This window comes from Nyctibius grandis, chromosome 9, assembly GCF_013368605.1.
Source record: "Nyctibius grandis isolate bNycGra1 chromosome 9, bNycGra1.pri, whole genome shotgun sequence".
Taxonomy (NCBI): Eukaryota; Metazoa; Chordata; class Aves; order Nyctibiiformes; family Nyctibiidae; genus Nyctibius; species Nyctibius grandis.
The window spans coordinates 1,051,649-1,071,731 of record NC_090666.1 but is presented as its reverse complement, the minus strand read 5'-3'; the positions used below and the strand labels follow the sequence as shown (position 1 = coordinate 1,071,731).

At 44.6% G+C, this 20,083-nt stretch overlaps 1 protein-coding gene and 1 long non-coding RNA gene across 2 annotated transcripts in view; one reads left to right on the top strand and one right to left on the bottom strand.

Moving 5' to 3' along the window:
* Nucleotides 1–420: 420 nt before the first annotated feature.
* LOC137667263 (uncharacterized) lies at nt 421–10,867 on the bottom strand. The gene is made up of 3 exons (XR_011048776.1): nt 10,782–10,867; nt 4,547–4,676; nt 421–2,424 (listed from the first exon to the last, which is right to left on the bottom strand). It is a non-coding gene; the product is annotated as an uncharacterized lncRNA (long non-coding RNA).
* Nucleotides 10,868–11,043: 176 nt separating this feature from the next.
* Nucleotides 11,044–20,083, top strand: part of RALB (RAS like proto-oncogene B) — a 29,763-nt gene continuing 20,723 nt past the window's right edge. Inside the window, exon 1 of the mRNA XM_068407571.1 lies at nt 11,044–11,184. The gene's annotated coding sequence lies outside the window, so the exon portion shown is untranslated. The remainder of the gene's footprint in view (nt 11,185–20,083) is intronic.

Sequence of the window (20,083 nt, the reverse complement as noted above, 5' to 3'; positions counted from 1 at the left end):
GAAGAGATAGGGGAAAAGCAGGCCTTGTATGTCTTATGGCCTGGTTGTAATTCCATTTGAAATGTTAGAGAGCTATTGCATAGAAAAAGGAAAGCCTTAAAAAAGGACAAGGGTTACAAAGGGTATAAATATAGTTACATAAGCCAGAACAAACCAATTCATTTTCTGCTGCTGAAAGTGATCAAAAAAAAACGAAGCTAAAGGTCTGTTGTTGCCCTTCAAGAAGTCCAGCTTGAGGATGAAATTCATGCCTGAATGCAGAGAAGCGATTTTGAAAAGTCAAAGTTTGATTTATTGTTCTCTGAAAGGTTGTGTAAAGCTTCTTACTGAAGATCTCAAAGTTACACAGAGGTGGTTTGTACAATTAAGGACAATCATAGTTCCGAAAGACTCTTAGAAGATGTAGATACAGCTTGGGAGTGTTTCTTATTTACTGTAAATTTTATTTTTTCATTCTGACTAGATGGAACTTCTTCAATTAATGTGTTCAACATTTGCATTACAGACACCCAGCAGTAGTACAGGTGCAGATCTGCAGTATATGATATATATAGATTCTGCTCTCATCTGTGATAATGTCAAATCAAGTAAACAAGATTTGAGAAAGCCAAGATATAACACTGTTCAATAAATTGTAGTTGATCAAAAAATATCCAGAAAAGCCATTCTTTGGCCATTCTGCTCTAGGAAAGAAAATCCATAACACAGCTTGCAAGGTCTTAAAACATCGCCCTGTAATGAAAGGGAAAAGACAAGACCAAATTAAAGCAAATGTTCGCTGCTGTCCAGCAAACAATTTCTTTTAGGCTGCAAATATCAGATGAATTTAGGATTTCAGTCATTTATTTTGAGGAGATTAGTTTAGGTAGAAGGGTGGGTGGATTTGCTTGGAGAACATAATACAGTTCTCTGTACTGCAAATCAGTGTAGCGCTAATGAAATTTGGGAAGCAGCAGCATTTCTGACCCTTAAACATTATTTTAGTTGTGTCTAATCACAATGGCTTCAACTTTTAAATTAATTATATAAATTTATATATATTAATTATAAAAAAATACATATGTGCATATCTATATCTACTCAAAGACTCTTTTCTCCTTATACTGCACCTTTGCTTGCTGACATTATCCACAGTATCAGAAATCTCAACTCAGAATTTCTTGGCTCTTGGAAAATATTTCTGGTTTTATTTTAATGCAGTGCTTTTGTTTTATTTTTATGGTTTTCCAGAAACAAATCATAACAAAATCACAAAACTTGGGGATTGAGGACCCCCACAAGCCAGTACTGCTCCTCCCAAGCTTTTTCAAAGAAGTATGAGGCTTAATGTAAATCGCAGCAGAAGATAAAAGATATTCATTTTTGATTTACAATTTATTTATTAATGAGTTAACAGGTTGAATATTAATTAAGCTACTAATATGTTGAATAGTAAATTGCTGCTACTGACATAATTAGCTTCTAGCAAATAGTCTTTTCTAAAAAGTTAATCTCTAACACTTTTGACAGATCCTAAGTATGTGCTACTGTTCCTGAAAAGATAAAAGTTCGCTGATGACACCAAACTGGGAGGAGTGGCTGACACCCCAGAAGGCTGCGCTGCCATTCATAGACCTGGACAGGCTGGAGAGTTGGGTGGGGAGAAACTTAATGAAATCTAACAAGGGCAAGTGTAGAGTCCTGCATCTGGGCAAGAACAACCCCATGTACCAGTACAAGCTGGGGACAGACCTGTTGGAGAGCAGCGTAGGGGAAAGGGACCTGGGGGTCCTAGTGGACAGCAGGATGACCATGAGCCAGCAGTGTGCCCTTGTGGCCAAGAAGGCCAGTGGCATCCTGGGGTGGATTAGAAGGGGTGTGGTTAGCAGGCCGAGAGAGGTTCTCCTCCCCCTCTACTCTGCCCTGGTGAGGCCGCATCTGGAATATTGTGTCCAGTTCTGGGCCCCTCAGTTCAAGAAGGACAGGGAACTGCTAGAGAGAGTCCAGCGCAGAGCCACGAAGGTGATTAAGGGGGTAGAACATCTCCCTTCTGAGGAGAGGCTGAGGGAGCTGGGTCTCTTTAGCTTAGAGAAGAGGAGACTAAGGGGTGACCTCATTAATGTTTATAAATATGTAAAGGGCAAGTGTCACGAGGATGGAGCCAGGCTCTTCTCAGTGACATCCCTTGACAGGACAAGGGGCAATGGGTGCAAGCTGGAACACAGGAGGTTCCACATAAATATGAGGAAAAACTTCTTTATGGTGAGGGTGACTGAACACTGGAACAGGCTGCCCAGAGAGGTGGTGGAGTCTTCTTCTCTGGAGACATTCAAAACCCGCCTGGACGCGTTCCTGTGTGACATGATCTAGGTGATCCTGCTCCGGCAGGGGGATTGGAGTGGATGATCTTTCGAGGTCCCTTCCAATCCCGAACATTCTGTGATTCTGTGAAAAGACAATACAGAAGCCAGAATGTTATGGGATACAATGCATGCTTATTTTGAAATAACTTTCCTTAATCCTGTAATGTAAAGCATATTGTAGTCTTATCGATTTAACATGAAAAAGAAAGGAGAGGCTGTTTGTAGACTGTATTAGGTTATCAACCACAAGTAACATGTCTTTTCTAGAGAAGAATGCTGTGTAAACTAACATAAGAGCATTCAGCTCAATAGTGAACATTTTCTCAAATGCAGGAATATTATCACATGACTGTACTGTGTTCTTAGCAAGCTCTATAATCGAGAATAAAGCAATGTAACAATGTGATCCTTACATCAACACACTCATAGACTCACAAAGTTCCTCGTAAACTTCACTGGTGGAACAAGTTCCTACAGTTCTCCTACAATACCCACTTTACCCACTTTTTTGAGGGTTTCACCTCTGGGCTGAAATACAGCAACTAATGAACACTGAAGTGTTATATTGTGTAAGTTTAGGGAGTAAAGAATCCATAGCGAAGTGCAGCTGAAGAAGAATTTTTGGTAGACAAAATTTGTAGCCATTTGTTTCACCATCCAAACCACTTCATACAGAACTTGAGTTTCCAGAAAAGACGTTTCCATTCGTGTTCACATTCAGACCTTCTTTACTTTGACATTTGCCAGCATGATAGTGCAAAGTTATATTGTAAGTGCAAGAAAAGTCTGATTTTTTTAGCCATTGAGTCATATCAGAGTTAATTCTAGAAGGTGTGCCATTGATGAATAGGGAAAATACTATCATAACAATAACTGACTTTATGACAAAATTCAGGTCCCAAGATCCCTCTTCTAAATTGTGAGGTGCTTGGGAAAAAAAAAAATTTCTATTGCCACTTAAATGGTAAAGGGGCATCAAAGCTCCCAAATGTTTGCAATAGAAGTTGCTATTAAACATTGAAAAGAGAAGACTGCATTGATAGCAATGAAGATAGCAGACTAAATATGCAGGGCTTTTATGGTGTAAGAGTATGTTTGCATAAAAAATGCTCTGTTTTAATTTGCAGAAGGACATTTTAACCTCATTCTAAATTACATCAACTCAATTAGAGACTGTAGACAGAAGTAGGTACTTTAAAATCACATCATTTTAATTGACAAATCTTTCTGCAGTACTGATCCCACCCTGCTAGAATGCTGGTTGCTATCAAAGCCAGTAATTTTCATTATTAATTTAATATATTTGTCAATAATTTCATCTGGAAAATTTGATTAAAAAATAAGGGACACAAGATCTGTCAGCATGAATTTTTTTCAAGCACGCTCAAATCATTCTCCAACAGCAGCTATTCAATAAGGTAGCACTGTTCAACTCAGTGAGCTAAATTCTCAATCATGTTAGCTGCCTTATTATTCTGGAAAAATCCCCCGCCTTCTCTATTTTCAGAATCATTTTGTGCAACTGGCTTCACATTCAACTTTATCTGTAAGACACTAAAGTACGCTTTCTACCCTACATGTAGCTGGTAAAGCCTTAGTTAATGCATCTGCTTCAGCAGTGCGCTTCAGGAAGTGTGGGCCAGCTGGAGGGAGCCCAAAGAAGAAAGGGACTGGCAATTAGGAAACATAACCTATAAAAAACAACTGAAAAATCAGGTGTTATTTGAAGGAGGAAAAGAATTTTGAGGAGTGAAAAAATAATTCTGTTTGAATATTTAGCAGGTTGATGCAAAAAGGAAACAAAAAATCTGATTGCTATGTCCAGTATGCAACTAATTAATGTTTAAACTGCAGTAAGTGACATTTAAGGTAAATGGTGAATTTTTTCTTATGATAAATTACGATATTTTAAATAAACTGCTATGATGATATCACAATCTTAATCGCATTAAAAAAACATACATGCCAAAAATTATGTACATAAAACTGATCTTGCCTTTGGGCCATGGAATAAGACTACCTCACCTCTTACGACTCTCTCTAGACCTTTTATTTTCTTTTGATTCTTGGCTATCAAGATACTTACAATAAACTTAGCTCCTTCTGTCAAGGCTCCAAGATCAGGCCCTAAATCTGTCATGCTGTTGATAATCATGACGATCAGAAGTGTAACACTTGTAAAACTGGAATGTGAAATCCCTTACCTCAGGAAATGTCAGTGAGAATCTCCTTAAAAATGACCTTGTGATATGATCCTGACAAATCCCAGCTGCATCTCAAATGGAAAGGTGCTTTGACAGTGAACTTCATTTTAGTGTGGTGACTTCCTGCTGCCTGTAACAAAAATAAAGTGTGTGATATAGTCAAAATACCGTAAACTCCTACAAGGCCAAAACCACAGTCGTATTTCATTTACTGTCGTTTGTTTCTGATGTATTTTAATTTACTGCTTTATGGTTTTTGAACGCTGAAATGCATAAATCATGGCAAGGGTCAGCTTCATTCTCTTCAATATACAAATAATCTGCATAATGTAGTTCTTCTTAGACTATCCATGCCCGAAGAGAAAATAACCTTTGACTAAACTATTTTTATTTTAGAACAAACTCCGTTTGCGTGCACACTATGTACATGTACCTCTTCTGGCAAGTTACCTGAGCCTAGATTAACTCTAGCAGCTGAACTCTGCTCACACAAAAAATGTTGTATTTTGAGAACAAAAAGGACATCACAGCATTCTAGATAATCCAATAGGTTTTTTTTCTGTTTTCCCCAATTACACACAGAATCACAGACTGGTTTGGGTTGGAAGGGACCTTAAAGGTCATCTAGTTCCAACCCTCCTGCCACGGGCAGGGACACCTTCCACCAGACCAGGTTGCTCCAAGCCCCATCCAACCTGGCCTTGAACACTGCCAGGGAGGGGGCAGCCACAGCTTCTCTGGGCAACCTGGGCCAGGCTCTCACCACCCTCACAGCAAAGAATTTCTTCCTAATATCTAATCTAAATCTCCCCTCTTTCAGTTTAAAACTGTTCCCCCTCATCCTGTCACTCCATGCCCTTGTAAAAAGCCCCTCTCCCACTTTCCTGTAGGCCCTTCAAGTACTGGAAGGTGCTAGAAGGTCTCCCTGGAGCCTTCTCTTCTCCAGGCTGAACAGCCCCAGCTCTCTCAGCCTGTCTCCATAGCAGAGGGGCTCCAGCCCTCTGAGCATCTTCGTGGCCTCCTCTGGACTCTAACGCTAGCATTCATTTCGATTGAGAAATGGTTTAAAAAGTAGGACTAAAAAAAACCACAGTAGCTTCGGATTGAATAAATTAATAAAACCTACTGGTCTGGTTACCTTCACTGAACCATTGCTTTGTGCTGTACAGGTGCTACAAGGGACTGGCCGTGTGTAGCTAAGAATTCCTTCCGCGAGGGAGAAAACCTCCCTGCTGCTTTAACCTGTTCTTATGTTACTGGCTCAGCCACGGTGCTGGAGATGTGGCAGGACCACTTCTTTCTCCACTGACCCCTGATTTCTTTGTAGTTATTACTGGCAACAGTTCCTGTCTCAGTCTCTTGTAAACTGAGTCTGGGGTAAAAGCTGTGAATCAGGTACCTGTCCTGCAGCTGTCCCTCTTCAGCAGTCAGATGTCAGTAGAGAAGAGAACCTGCCTCTTATTTCTGTTATAGCCAGAGACTGCAAATGACATCACTAAATCGGCAAAGACTGACTTCCTAGGTAGCACCGATTCCCTTGCAAGTAAAGATCCTCCCTGAAAGTTCCTCATCAGTTTATATACCTTTCCTTTTACCCCTCAGACTGCTATTATATGATCCCTGCAGGAACCTGGAATTCCTTCTGTCACAGAATCACAGAATCAGTCAGGTTGGAAGAGCCCTCTGGGATCATCAAGTCCAACCATTGCCCTGACACCACCATGTCAACTAGACCAGGGCACTAAGTGCCATGTCCAGTCTCTTCTTAAACACCTCCAGGGATGGTGACTTCCCCATCTCCCTGGGCAGCCCCTTACCAATGGCTAATGACCCTTGCTGAGAAGAAATGCTTCCTAATGTCCAACCTGAACCTCCCCTGGTGAAGCTTGAGGCTGTGTCCTCTTGTCCTATCGCTAGTTGCCTGGGAGAAGAGGCCGACTGCCACTTCACTACAACCTCCCTTCAGGTAGTTGTAGACTGCAATAAGGTCACCTCTGAGCCTCTTCTTCGCCAGGCTAAACACCCCCAGCTCCCTCAGCCGTTCCTCGTAGGTCAGACCTTCCAGGCCCTTCACCAGCTTGGTTGCCCTCCTCTGGACTCACTCCAACACCTCAACATCTTTCTTGAAGTGCCATCATTTGCAGCCTGCTAGGCCTTACAGTTCCTCAAATACATTTTTCCTGAACTACCTCCTTACCTTGTTCCTCCCGTAGTCACTTGTACAAAAAAAAAATAGGCCAGAGATGCTATAGAACACTGTCAAGGAGAACTGGGGATGCAGATGGTGGTTTTACACAAACACCGTACAGGTGTAAACAACAAAAACGGAGGCCAAGCCAACTGCCAGCCCCATCTAGCATGAATTTATCAGAAAGAAGAGGGAGATAACGACGTTAGCCTCTCTCCCCTCAGCAGTGGTGGATATGGTAATCCAAGAGATCAGATCAAGAGAACCCATCAAAGTTCAAACAGCTCCCCTCTTCCCTGCAGCATTCGGGCTAGGTTTGGTCGTCTACTCCCCATCTCACTAGGAATGGGTCTAGTACCATCTTTTCCATTTAATTCCTTATCACAGAATCACAGAATCACAGAATGTCAGGGATTGGAAGGGACCTCGAAAGATCATCTAGTCCAATCCCCCTGCCGGAGCAGGATCACCTAGATCATATCACACAGGAACGCGTCCAGGCGGGTTTTGAATGTCTCCAGAGAAGGAGACTCCACCACCTCTCTGGGCAGCCTGTGCCAGTGTTCGGTCACCCTCACCGTAAAGAAGTTTTTCCTCATATTTATGTGGAACCTCCTGTGTTCCAGCTTGCACCCACTGCCCCTTGTCCTGTCAAGGGATGTCACTGAGAAGAGCCTGGCTCCATCCTCAGGACACTTGCCCTTTACATATTTATAAACATTAATGAGGTCACCCCTCAGTCTCCTCCAAGCTAAGGAGACCCAGCTCCCTCAGCCTCTCCTCAGAAGGGAGATGTTCCACCCCCTTAATCATCTTTGTGGCTCTGCGCTGGACTCTCTCTAGCAGTTCCCTGTCCTTCTTGAACTGAGGGGCCCAGAACTGGACACAATATTCCAGATGCGGCCTCACCAGGGCAGAGTAGAGGGGGAGGAGAACCTCTCTTGACCTGCTAACCACCCCCCTTCTAATACACCCCAGGATGCCATTGGCCTTCTTGGCCACAAGGGCACACTGCTGGCTCATGGTCATCCTGCTGTCCACTAGGACCCCCACGTCCCTTTCCCCTACGCTGCTCTCCAACAGGTCTGTCCCCAACTTGTACTGGTACATGGGGTTGTTCTTGCCCAGATGCAGGACTCTACACTTGCCCTTGTTAGATTTCATTAAATTTCTCCCCGCCCAACTCTCCAGCCTGTCCAGGTCTCTCTGAATGGCTGCGCAGCCTTCTGGGGTGTCAGCCACTCCTCCCAGTTTGGTGTCATCAGCGAACTTGCTGACAGCGCACTCTAATCCCTCATCCAAGTCATTAATGAATATATTGACTAGTACTGGTCCCAGTACCATCCCTTGAGGGACTCTGCTAGACACAGGCCTCCAACTGGACTCTGTCCCATTGACCACCACTCTCTGGCTTCTTTCCTTCAGCCAGTTCACAATCCACCTCACTACCCGATCATCCAGACCACACTTCCTCAGTTTAGCTGCGAGGATGCTGTGGGAGACCGTGTCAAACGCTTTACTGAAATCGAGATAGACACATCCACAGCTTTACCATCATCTATCCACCGGGTTATGTCCTCATAAAAGGCTATCAGGTTGGTTAAGCATGAACATCTCCTTGATTTTCTTTGTCAATTACTTTCACAATTAAAAAAAAAGAAAAAAAATTGAAAATTGAATAGAGAATTGAATAGATAAATTGAATATCTGAGTTTTACATCTTTCCCATCACTAGTTTCGAGAACTAATTACTTCAGCTAATTCTTGTTTCAGCTAACCATCTTTCCCAAATATATTTCTACTTATAAAACAGAACTGCTCAGAAGGGAAGTATGAGTCCCAATCTTTGCCAAGAAAAAAATATTCATTGCTCAGTCATCCCACCACACTTACTACTCTAGCAGTGACACAGAGTGCCCTGTCACATTCTTAGCAGGCTAGAAATTAAATGCATTCATCAAAAATACTATCCCTATCTCTAAGAATTTGCAGCTTAAAACATATTATGGCATGCTAAAGCAACAGCTGGAGATAAATTTTTCCACCTCTACTGAAATCTTATGTTTAGAAAGTGAACGTTTATTGTTTGCAAAGCACTTAGAATAAAATAAATGCAATATAAATGACAATGAAAAGGAATTTTCTCCCCTAAATTGTTGTATAGAATTTTTCTTCCTAAAGTGCTGAAGCAAAAATATATCTGTAACACCTATGGTAACCATGGAGATTATACCAGGCAACATGCATAATGATTCAAAATGTGGCATCAGACAAAACGTTCTTTGTCACGACTGGATTCTTACAAAGCAGGAGGTTTCCCCTAAACAATTTGCAGAAGCAGGGTAAACGTGGTTAATTTCTCAACCCTCTTTTTTGCAAGGTGGGGAGGGGAAGTGTCAGCACTGTGGTATGGGCAGCAGACTAATACTGTGTTTGGTTTGAAAAGACCCAGCTTGCCAGGTTCTTGGTAGTTTCTACTCGTAGATATGATTTATCTTCTGTGAATAGTCACATCAGAGCAACTAGTCCCACCACGTTGCCTGCATGACATGAAAGATGGCCATGGAGACATATACCTACAGAATAAATAGGAAACCGTTCTAATTAATTTGTACTTTTTTTGTTTGTTTTTAGGACTACAGACAAATGCACAAAATCTATTTTAAAAACAATTAATGCGTAATCCTAGAAATACCAAGATTTGGATAATTTAAGTGTTAGCTATAAAACAACGTTCCTTCACTTCTGGCAATATTTCTTTCTCTGCTCATTCCCTCTCTGCGTGGATGGCATCAATAGCAAACAGCTCTCACTCTGCCAGCTTCTAATGCAGGATGAATATTGATGCTGTTCTTAATCTGATACAAGCTATAATGCAGAGGGGAAGAATTACTGGAATTGGGACTTTTACCAATAAACAAACCCAAAAAGGGAAAGTCCCTAAGAACTTTTGCAGTTGTTTGAGTTAGGAGGAGGAACTGATGATGATGCAAGCATGATGTCAAGCCTGTTTACTTACAAACAATGGAGGAAACTTGGTTTCGTTCAAGATGGGAGAAATTAAGATACTTCCTTTTTATGCAGTCCTGAAGTACTTAGCTGTTTCTCAGCGTCACACACCTACTTTTTTCTGTCTCTGTAACTTCTTTTTTTCCAATTCTGGCATTTTTTGCCAATGCTGAAATTATAGATTATAGTAAATCTCTTTCCAATTCCTCCTCCTCCTCCATTTTATTTTGTTTTGGCAATAGGCCGTTGTTTCACCTATCACTTTTATAAAGCCTTTTTTTTTTCTCTCATTTATTTTAAGTATCAGGCCTTCTTTACGCTCTCCCATTTCAAAATACAATTTCACCCAGCCATCAACGGATCGAGGTAGAAGGTAATTAATTCTTTATCTTCTGTAGGAGGCTACAGAGAGGCCCAACGTGAGAGCAGGAGTTAACACAACTACTTAACCTATTACTTCTGTCCCAGAGGATCTGAACCCCCAGAGATCAGTGGTAATACTGGCTCCCATCCTTTCCCAAAGTGGGTGTTATCATGCGTAGCGCTGTTTTTCTATAAGGAAGAATTTTACCAACCATATTCACTCTAACTGCAGCGTGTGGAATTTAAAAAGGTCAATTTAAAGCTAGAAAAATTAACCAAATTAAGTAAAGCAGTGAGAAAAGGTATCTTTTCCTTTGTAACTGGTAAGACAGCGATGCCTGATTTCAAGGCCAGGTTGGATGGGGCTTGGAGCAACCTGGTCTGGTGGAAGGTGTCCCTGCCCGTGGCGGGGGGGTTGGAACTAGATGATCTTTAAGGTCCCTTCCAACCCAAACCATCCCATGATTCTATGATTCTAAACCAGAGCCTGTAGGGTTTAAGGGCCCAGCTCCCGGCGGGGTCCCTACAGGGCTCTGAGGGGAACTAAGGTGACGGCAGCCCCCACGGGCCCCTTCCCCTCACAGCCAGAAGCAGCGGGGGAGGGGGGGGGGGGCAGCCCTTTCCTCTGGCTGCTCCCTTAGCAGGATCGGACCCCTCTCAGCAGCCCCAACACACCTCGGCTCGCTCCGCCGACACCCGCCGTGCCCGGGCCGCGGGGCGCGGCCCTCACCGCGGGGCCCGGTCCCCGCCGCCGCCGCCGCCGCCGCCGCCCTCCGCCTCAGCGCAGGCCGCCACACCCTCGCCTCGCCTCGCCCCGCCCCCACCACAAGCTGATTGGCCCGAGAGCGCCACGTGACCGCCGGGGGCGGGGGAGGGGGCGGAGGAGGCGGTGCCGGGCGCGCGCTCGCGGGGCAGCCGGCCCCGGCGGGAGCGGAGCCGACGAGGGCGGAAGTGCGGGGCGGGGGCGCGCGCGCGGGCGGCGGCGGCACCCCGATGAGAGCGCGGGGGGCGGCGGCGGTTAAAGGGGAGCCGGGCGCCGGGCTGGAGCCGCAGCGCGGAGCCGGGTCTTAGTCCCCAGGTGAGAGAAGCGGCGGTGGGGGGGGTACGTGCGTGCCTCGGAGCGACCCCGGGCTCCCCCCGGGGTTGTGGGGAGCTCGGCTGTCCCGGCCCCGCTCCCTCGGTGAGGGGAGGCGGGAGTCGCCGGGTCCCGGCCGCGGCCTGAGCGGGGCCTGGGCCTGCTGGCCGGGCGCTGTGGCTGAGCCTCCTCGTTCCCGCCTGCCCTTCTGTGGAGAAGGAGGGGAGGTGTCCGCCGGGGGTGCGGGGCGGCCCCCTTCCTCCCGGCGGTGTGGGGCGAAGAGAGCCCGGCGGCTTCTGGTACCCCGGGGCGCGGCTCCTCGGCCGCCGGCAAGCTTTGGGGGTGCGGGGGGAGTAGTGCCCCGTGTGGAGCCTGCGGGGGGGGGGGGGGGAGGTCCCTCTCGTGGGTTCGGCCACTTGGGCCGCGTCCCGGTGGCGTTGGGGCTGAGGGGGGGTCGGCGGGGCTGGGCGGCTGCTGTGGCTTGTGTCTGCAAGGGGGGCTCGGCGGAGGGAGAGGGCGAGGAGAAGCTGGCCTTGAGTGTTAGTTTCTCTGGCGAGTTCCTTCTGTGCGGGCTTCTCTGCCTTCCCTTGGCAGCCCTGGGGTGAGTGATAACGTTTCATCTGAGGAGGGTTTGAGGTGCTATCGATCTCAGCTGAACCAGAAGTTTCTGCGGGATCTTGTTTTGTCTGGCCAGGTTCTCTCTGTGCTGCTATTTATTCTCCCTCCAGACTTACTGGTGTAGATCTTGGAGGAGGAGAAAGGTGGTGCCTGAAGTGTGACCTTACCTGGAGAAGGGTAGGCAGAGCGGTCGTGAGAGAAAGAGCCCACTCGTGTTTCCTGAGCAGCTGGTGGAGGCCTCACTTGGTCTTTCTGCTGGAGTTCTGTTGAATCAGTTTTGATCCTAGAACAGGAGACTTAAAATCTTGACTACACCTGGGTATTTTCATGGGGGAAGGGGAGCAGGGAGACTTGTACCCACATGAGGACCAGCCTTGCCTTTTTCAAAGCTTAAGTCTGCAGTCTGGATAGCTTTTTGCTTGTTGAACTGTCCAAACATTATTTCTCTGCTTTGGAGATCCTCGTTCCTCTTGTGAGGAGGAGGGAAGTGGCTGGCTGGTCAAGGGCATCCTCAGAGCCATGATTTTCAGGAAAAGCTGTCCTTTTTTTTTTTTTTAATGTGCATTAAACCACCCCGACTGAAGTTATCAAAGCTGAGAGAAGGAACTAACAACAGGGAACCAGGCTTGTAGTTCTTGCAAGTCATTTGCTTGAAGGCTGAAAATAACTTTACTGTAGATAAGTTAATAGCAACAGCTCAATCTTACTTGGCAATAGCATCTTTACAGCTCATTTACAGCAGACTTGTTAAAATAGTTTTATCTACTATTTTAATTGCTTCTGGCCCCTGTACGCTGAACTTACATTTTTGCTTATGATCTGGTGATATCAGCTTACCATGGTAAAAGTTTTTGCATTTACTTCATGTGTTAAATATTTTAAGGAATAAAAAGCTTTTGGTCTGCTCCTGTAAATAAGTTTCCTATGTTAGATTTTTACTAGTAAATTGTTTGTTTTGCACCTCTTTTGGAGTAGGCCGACTTGATTCTGTTTTGTGTGCCTGGAGGAAAGTGAAGCTGACCTATTTTCACTGGTGTTACGTATATGCTGCAGAGGAATGTCTAGTTTAAAGATTTAGCTGGAATGCTTTAGAAAAACTCTTAACTGAAAGCTTGATTTGACCAGACAATAACCTTTCTCAGTCACCCTTTAAAATTCTCAGCTTGTCTCTCGTTGTTAGTGCAGTGATACTGGATATCTGGATAGAAGAGCAGTTGAGACATTTTGATCAAATCAAGGCAGTAGTGGTGGGACGCTGCCTAGACAACTTGGATGTGTACGCTGATATCCTGGATGATATATAGATTCTTCAATCAATCTAATGCCTCTTTCAGGATTTAAGTTGTTTTTTTCAGCTGCAACTTAACTGATTAAGCACCAACTGTAATTTGACCAAATGCTAGATTAAAATGGTTGCTTCTCAGGGAAGTGTTGGGGTCCAGGCTTCACAAGCAACAGCACTGTCTTGTGAACAGAGCAGAAGTGGCCAAGTGATGTAGCAGAACAAACCTTAACGTCATGATTTGAGAATTTGGTTCATAGTTTCTTCTTGTCCTGTTGATTTGTAAACTGTTCGCTTTCCATGCAGTGGATACTTGCACTTTAACTTGATGATTTCTTATTAACTAGATTCAAACTCCAAGTGACCGACTACTGATTAAGTGAATTGCTTTCTGTTACACAAGTAATTAATCTGAATCAATGGCCTCTCTTAGGAGAGGTACCGAAGGAGCCTGTTTCTCATGACAGCTGTGCAGGCAGGAGGCACTCATGGGAGGGCGTGTGTATAGTGGTATCAAGACAAACAGTGCCTGAGGTCAGTAGGTGTCTTGTGCCTGGAGCAAACAGCTCGGGAGGGGAGTAGCGATCTCTGGGAGTCTGAGGGAAAGGCAGTGAGTGGCTGGGGAGGCCACAGAAGTAGGTAAATGTGGGTCTTGCTGCTTTTCACACCCTGTGTGCCTGACTTCAAGTAACTTTTGCGTGATTGACTTATGAAAGGTGCTGATCCTAGTTATTGACCAGGTTAGATAGCAACTGTATTTTCAAATTCTTTCTGTCTTGACTTGGAAGTACTATCCTGCTGATTAAAAACCTTCAATTCTTTAGGTTTTCTCTCTTCATCTACCCGCTGCCCTTGTCTCTGGTGACTATTGTGCACCACTGCAGCGGTGATAAGGTTCCATTGCTTGTTACCTGCTATTGCGTGGAGTGGCAAGGACAGCAAATAATCTTGGCTGTTTTACTCTCCTAGTGGTAATAATAAATTTTATTGCTTTTGTCCTATGATGCAATTGATACCTGGCTCTTGATACGAGACTGTGGAGCAGATATTTTAAAAGTACTTGTTAATAGCTGCTGAAGAGCAGTCATTTTGTTGCTAGCTCCTTTTAGCCCATTAAACAGGACTAAGCAACTTTCATCCATGCCTGCCCTGGAAATATCAAGTTGTCTTGTCATTTAAGCAAGATAAGTCTATGTAACTCATGCTTTGTCTCTTCATGTTCTTCCAAATACTGCTTTAATAGTAATATTAGAGGATCTGTTTTGTCTCTTGTGCTTGAGATGTGCATATGTGTTTTTCAAGACCTGTCAGAATGAGAGTCACGAAGTCATGTAATGTGAGAATGTTATTTAGGTTGCTGTGTAAGTAGCTACTTGCATCTTTATGGTGACAAAGTGCTTGCTTAGAGCAGTCACTTTCAACTGTTTTAGATGGGATCTTGAGCCCATAGCCTTCCTAATGCTTGCCCAAGTGGTTGAGGAAGGAGCAAATAATGGTTGATGACAGGAATTCAAGACTTAATGGAAATGCAGTCCTGACTAGGAATTTTTGCAGGATCGCAAGTCAAAGACTGAAAAATCGGTCCTGGGATTATAAGTGTTTGTTGAAGCCTTAATCCTGTCAACTGTTACTTTGTGTATTAGTGTTGCTGTCGGTTGATGTGACTAGTATGAAATATTTCAGGCCACTAAAAGTGCAGTGAATCTGGGGTTTTTAATATGTTCTTCTTTAAATCTGGAGTGTGGCAGAACTCATCTGCAGTCAAAGCATAGAACTGGAAAGCTGAGAACATGCTGAGTTAAGCAGGTGCTGTGACTTCTCTGATTTCTAGTGCTTTCTGTACATATCTTTACCTGTGGTGAAAAAGATCATTCTTCAGAAGAGTACTGGAGACCTAGACTTAGCCCCAGCTTTGGGCATGGTTTTGTTCATGTAGATGGCCAATGTTTCCAATTTAGATTTAATATTGATGACAGCGTTGGTTTGGGTTTTTTTTTGCAAGCAAGTGGCTTAAATCACAGGTTTCTAATAATCTTATTTGTAAGGTGGGATTTTTTTTTTTTAAAGAACTGCATTACAGGATTATACTCAAAACATGACAAAGCACTTTAAAAGTTTCGTTGTAGGAGCTGCCTAAACTCTGGACTCCATGTTGCAGAATGCTACCCAAAGTGGCTTTTTTTTTTTTGTTGATAAGGTTAGTGCTACCCAGCTCAGCAAGGCACTGGCTTGGGTACCACTCTAAAGCAGATATTTAATGAGTGAAGTGTTTTTAGATCAAGCTGCATGCCAGTTGCCTTAGCTTCCCAGAAAAGAGGTGGTTTTGCTAATTGGGGAAGCTGCTCCCTGATTAGAATGAACTAATTCTAAGGTATGTGGTGATCTGTGATCCAGCTGTTCCACTGAACTGCTGCTGTGGTAAGAAACTCCTCCCCATGATGGTACTCCTCTGCTATTTAGTGTTCTTGGCTTGCTGTGAGATCCCGTTTTGGGTAGGTAAGGAATTCTCATTAGCATAGTCACCAAGAAGTCTCATTGCCTGACTTTTATGGCAGCCTTCTGCTTTTATCTACCATATCATAAAATAGACTAGCCGAGCAATTTAAAGAAATGGTCTTTCAAAAGACAGGAATGTGTGCTTGAAACTGGTGCTATTTCTCATTTTCAAAACACATTTTAGGAAGCGATTTAATTTTTTAAACGATTCTGCAAGCTCATTGAGCATTTACTTTTAAATTTGTCTTATAAAGCAAACCAAAATCAAAGTAGGCTTTATGGGTTGAATCTGTTCTGAAGCTATAATGGAAGGAAACTAATTCAAAAAAATTATTAGACATAAGTAAGCTGACTGGTGGTGATACTGTCCATCTTTATCTTCATTTAGTTTGTAAAACAAGGATTAAGCAGTGATCTTGTCCACCTGCCTTTCCTTAACTATTCACAACTGTCTTCTAATAGTAGCTATCATCTGATGAACATGCCTTCTGTTATACTCTCGTAAATAAATATTAAGATTTCTAATTAAGGGTTAGTTGTGAAGGACTTGCTGTAAGTTTTTTAGCTCTGCTGTGCTGCTTGTGCAAGTTGTTAAACAGACCTTCTGCTTCCAAAGACCTCCCCACAAATAAGATGCGTAGCAGCTGTATTGCTGGGGCACAGGCTTGGATTGTAGAGGTGCTGAGGCTGGGAGACACCTCTGGAGACTGTCTCGTCCAGCCCTCCTGCTGACTGCGCTAATCCTGACCCATAAACTGCCTCATCATCCACCTCTAGGTAGAACTTCATGCGTTCTTACTTTTCTCATGGGAAGGGCAGCTCTCCTGCCTTGCCTTCCTGGTCTGTCTTAAAGAGGGTGCAGTGGATGGCTACAGCACTCTAACCATGAGAGCTATCCCAGCTCATCTCTGTGTTCCCAGTGAGGTTATGGTCCCTGCAGCTGCACACAGAGCCCCAGAGTCTCCTGTTTGTTCCCTGTGCCACATGCATTAGTGTACAGAAGCACCCTGTTGTGCTGATTTCCCAGGAAAGGCGTGAGAGGAGCTGGCTGTGTATCAGAATAGTAGTTTTGTATTCTGGTAATGTGCTCAGTGGAGGAAATGTCTCAAAGAGCAAACAAGGATAAACGTACATTTATATTCTGCATTGGTTCTGTATTTTCATGTGACCTGTCACTTGCTGGGTCATAAAGGGAAGTGTCCAAAACTAATTGTGTCCTGATTTCTCTGTGGTGAAGTCAAGTGGTTCTGAGGTAAGTCTGCCATCAAAATCAGAGTTATCAACAAGCATGTTATATCGTGCCACTCTTTCTGGAGCTTCTGTGGTTGGAGAGCATGTGTTTGGCTGCAAGTGCTTTTGTAGTGGTAGGAAGAGCATTCTCCAAGAGGGAGACCAAGGATGACACTTCTCCCATGAGGGAAACTCTCCACAGCTTTTTAGTTTTATTAACTTTACACTTACATGCAATTTCAGTAGCCCTACTGTGACCCCTGGACAATCCAGTTTCCATTTAAAGATAGAAATGCTGCTTTTGGCTTTGAGATAAAGTGTGTGAATAGACATAGTAGTGTTACAGTAGACTGGAACATGACATGCCTTTTTGTTATTTAAAGCATCTGTTCTTAGTCCAGTAGAAAGGTAGCTTCTTGTATGTGCTGAATACGTTGGTATGGTATTCGTGGTTCCTGATTGGGGAAACTGGATTGAAGAAATCTGTTTAAAGGTGACTTGACAGAAGAATTATGGATAACTAGTAATTATCTGAAGTACTAAATGTCACTATTGTTGGTTTATGTGATGCATAGCATTGATTGAAAGATGGGGAAAAGGTGCAGTGCTTGGCACTTGTGTGGTGTGCCTGATTGAGGGAGCTTGGTGACTCGTGGTATACATCTGTGAACCCTTCAGTTAAGTGCTTAGAACAGTGGAATTACTTTCAGAATCTACAGGGAGATGATTCCCCAGTGCCCCTGGGCAGGTGGGACTCCATGGTTAAGAGTAAACTCAGAGTAGGGGTTTATTACTTGCCTGCCTCCATCAAATGTGAGCACAGCAGCAGCTTACACTTCCCCAAATGGAGATGTGAACATGAGACACTAACTTCAGTTTAGGAGCAAGGAATGTAATTGTATGGGCAGAGACTGTTGCTTCTGCTGGTAGTACCTAAGCTGAACTAAATAAACTTCCAATTTATCCCAGGCATCCAGTTCACTGGGGAAACTGAAGACGGCATGATCTGGTGAGATCCATCGTCTAGGGGAGCAGTGGTAGCAGCTCGTGGCCTGTCTGTCTGCAGTGTCTTGTGCCATATTTGCAAGACCAGTATGCTAGCTCAAGGACTGGGAAGGAAACTTGGCTGAGTAATGTTTCATGAGAGCTGAAGACGTAAATCCTGCAACTCTGTAGCATGCTTACGGCTGAACTGGTATTTGTTGGAATTCGCTAGAAGAATGTTCAGCCTTCAAAAAGGGCAAGAAGGAGGACCCGGGTAACTATAGACCAGTCAGCCTCACCTCCATCCCCGGAAAGGTAATGGAACAACTTGTCCTCGGTGCTGTCTCTAGGCACATCAAGGATAGGGGGATCATTAGGGGCAGTCAACATGGCTTCACCAAGGGGAAGTCATGCTTAACCAACCTGATAGCCTTTTATGAGGACATAACCCGGTGGACAGATGATGGTAAAGCTGTGGATGTGGTCTATCTCGATTTCAGTAAAGCGTTTGACAGAGTCTCCCACAGCATCCTCGCAGCTCAACTGAGGAAGTGTGGTCTGGATGATCGGGTAGTGAGGTGGATTGTGAACTGGCTGAAGGAAAGAAGCCAGAGAGTGGTGGTCAGTGGGACAGAGTCCAGTTGGAGGCCTGTGTCTAGTGGAGTCCCTCAAGGGTCAGTACTGGGACAAGTACTGTTCAATATATTCATTAACGACTTGGATGAGGGAATAGAGTGCACTGTCAGCAAGTTCACTGATGACACCAAACTGGGAGGAGTGGCTGACACATGGGAAGGCTGCGCAGCCATTCAGAGAGACCTGGACAGGCTGGAGAGTTGGGCGGGGAGAAATTTAATGAAATCTAACAAGGGCAAGTGTAGAGTCCTGCATCTGGGCAAGAACAACCCCATGTACCAGTACAAGTTGGGGACAGACCTGTTGGAGAGCAGCGTAGGGGAAAGGGACGTGGGGGTCCTAGTGGACAGCAGGATGACCATGAGCCAGCAGTGTGCCCTTGTGGCCAAGAAGGCCAATGGCATCCTGGGGTGTATTAGAAGGGGTGTGGTTAGCAGGTCAAGAGAGGTTCTCCTCCCCCTCTACTCTGCCCTGGTGAGGCCGCATCTGGAGTATTGTGTCCAGTTCTGGGCCCCTCAGTTCAAGAAGGACAGGGAACTGCTAGAGAGAGTCCAGCGCAGAGCCACGAAGATGATTAAGGGGGTGGAACATGTCCCTTCTGAGGAGAGGCTGAGGGAGCTGGGTCTCTTTAGCTTAGAGAAGAGGAGACTGAGGGGTGACCTCATTAATGTTTATAAATATGTAAAGGGCAAGTGTCCTGAGGATGAAGCCAGGCTCTTCTCAGTGACATCCCTTGACAGGACAAGGGGCAATGGGTGCAAGCTGGAACACAGGAGGTTCCACATAAATATGAGGAAAAATTTCTTTACGGTGAGGGTGACCGAACACTGGCACAGGCTGCCCAGAGAGGTTGTGGAGTCTCCTTCTCTGGAGACATTCAAAACCAGCCTGGATGTGTTCCTGTGTGATATGGCCTAGGTAATCCTGCTCTGGCAGGGGGATTGGACTAGATGATCTTTCAAGGTCCCTTCCAATCCCCAACATTCTGTGATTCTGTAATGTTAGTGACAACTTCCTTGTGGATAATACAGCTGCAGGTCATCCAGTGAAGTAACTGAAACCACGTTGTAACCTTGTACTGATGTAGTATTTGAATCTTATTTTGAATGCTAGTGTGCCACTCGTGTCAGCTACTTGACTTGTCTCTTGTATTTGTTATACTCCCAGAGATCTGCATAAAAATCAGTATTACATTAACTCTCTGAAGCATGACATTATCTCCTGGCAGTGTTTTGGTGGACTTGGTCTACGCTGTGTATCGAAGATGAGCGCGCTCCTGCCTGCGTGAGCTTTCAAAGGAAGCATAGTTCAAATCTGCTTTGCAAGTCAGTGGGAGCGAGGCTGTTGTACAACTCTGTTGCCTGAGAGTCACTTTTCTGGTATGAGCCTAATTGACTAGTGTGAGAAATGGTGGGATAATTCACCCTGAGTAATTAGGCAACTAGACAGTTATCACCACACTGACAAAGTCTTAGTATAGTAATACTGACTAATGGTATTAACTCAGTCTTTGTGCTTGTAGAAGATTTCTATCAGGTTTCCTAGCAAGTTTTTGCTAGGATAAGAGCAGTGTGGTAGATCCTTCTCTTACGTAGTCTGCCTGCAGTGTGTCTTCTGGGCGTTAATACTAGACTTGGAGGCTTCCTGGAAGTGCTT